General features: G+C 36.3%; 1 non-coding gene across 1 annotated transcript; it reads left to right on the top strand.

The window, feature by feature from the left end:
• The first annotated feature begins 946 nt into the window (after positions 1-946).
• On the top strand, positions 947-1077 carry LOC138165797 (U6atac minor spliceosomal RNA). Its single transcript, XR_011169462.1, has one exon. It is a non-coding gene; the product is annotated as a U6atac minor spliceosomal RNA (small nuclear RNA).
• The last annotated feature ends 769 nt before the right edge of the window (positions 1078-1846 follow it).

Genomic DNA, 1846 nt, shown 5'->3' on the forward strand with positions numbered 1-1846 from the left:
AGATAGATAGATAGATAGATAGATAGATAGATAGATAGATAGATAGAATTCCAAAGTTGTTTTGGATTAGACTTGTGATTTTATTGGTATAAAAAAACTCCCAGTGAGAAAATTTCTCCTACAAATGCTACATTTGCTCTGAAATGTTGTGTTAGAAGAGTTCTCTAAGCCACACATAAGTTGTGATTTACTCAGAAACACAGAGTCAGTATGTTTCTGACACTCAGAAAGTGGTCTTGACTCTACACCTTCCTGACTCCAAGACCAATTCTATTGACTACACTATTCTGACTCTCACTATTTCTAGTACACTAAATAAATAAAATTAATCAGTAATCCACTAATGCTTCAAGCCCTGAGATTTCATGTGGCTCAGGATTCCAATGTCCTTTTATACAACAATATGAAAAGCATTTGAAAAGCAATGGAGAAGAGATAGCTGGCCAAAAAAAATGCACACCAGATTATTGCTGTACTGAAAGAGACTAGAGGGAAAGCCAATAGCCCTAGAGCATAGAATAGGAGCACAATTAGTGGTAAGTGGTGACAGATTTATAAATGTTTGTGAATGGGTCCGTAATAGAAATACAAATGGTTCCTGCTATTACTGAGCCAAGATAAACGTCACACAGAAGTGGATCACTGAAAAATTTTCTACCCACAGTAGCCCAAAATGTTTAAAGTCATCTCATGTGTAACTGAATATTTAAATTTGCAGTAATGTCCCCTTGGAACTGTCTCACAAAATTATTAGGAAACCAAATGAAGAAAAAATGTGGTAGAAGTGTCCAGGCTGATAATTCACAGGCTAAGTAAAATTTGACCAACCGATGGTACCAAGAGAAAACAATAGATGGAAGGAACAGGAAATATATACAATAAGCAGTTAGTCTGACTAGTAGAGTTGTGTCATCAGAGAGTTCATATTGCCTGAAATACCAGATTCTGTTTGTATGAAATAAGAAAAGATTAACACCCTCCCCCTTCATATTAATGGAAAAGGTCTTAGTGACTGTTACAACACATATATGATTAAGGCATTGCTACCTACTCTGTGATGTCTAATCTTGTTTTTTAAACAGTTTATACTGCAATTCGAGAAGATGTTACTTTTCACTGAAGAATTTTACCATTATTAGGGCAGTTAAGCAGAAAATACATACACAGAGGATGTGGGTATGAGTTGACTATAGTGAGATGATATCCAAAAAATAAAATTAAGGAATGAAAAAGAGAGATGCACTGGGAGAAGGGGAAAGCAACAGATAAAAGAGGTTCAACTTTCACAGTGGAGGGAAATATGGGGGTGGGCAAATGTTTGAACCTTACTCATAACTGAATTGACTCAAAGAGAGAATAACATACACACTCAGGTATAAAATTCTATCTTATCCTACAGGGAAGTCGGAGGGGAGGGAAGAAGAAGGGGGAGAGGCTTGTAGAAGGAAGGGTATATTGGAGGAGGTGGTGGTCAGAAGCAAAACACATTTTAGGAAGGACAGGGTGAAAGGGGGGGAGAGAGGGACAGTAGGATAAATAAGGGGGGAATAGGATGGAGAGAAATACATAGTAATTATAACTGTGAATGTGAATGGAATGAACTTGCCCATAAGTCATCAGTCCTTCCCTAATTAACAAAGGATAAGGATATGAACAAGCAGGCTTTACATGAAGAAATCAAAGCTCTCTATAGTCATATGGAAAAAATTGCTCTAAATCACTAATGGTTAAATAAAAACTAATTAAAACAACTTTGGGTTATCACCTTACATCTACCATATTGGATAATATTACAGAAAAGAAAAATGACAAATACTAGAGGGGGCTGTAAGAAAATTGGGACACT

This window comes from Petaurus breviceps, unplaced genomic scaffold, assembly GCF_028583685.1.
Source record: "Petaurus breviceps papuanus isolate PSGF00001 unplaced genomic scaffold, PetGlider_PUasm1.0 214, whole genome shotgun sequence".
Lineage (NCBI taxonomy): Eukaryota > Metazoa > Chordata > Mammalia > Diprotodontia > Petauridae > Petaurus > Petaurus breviceps.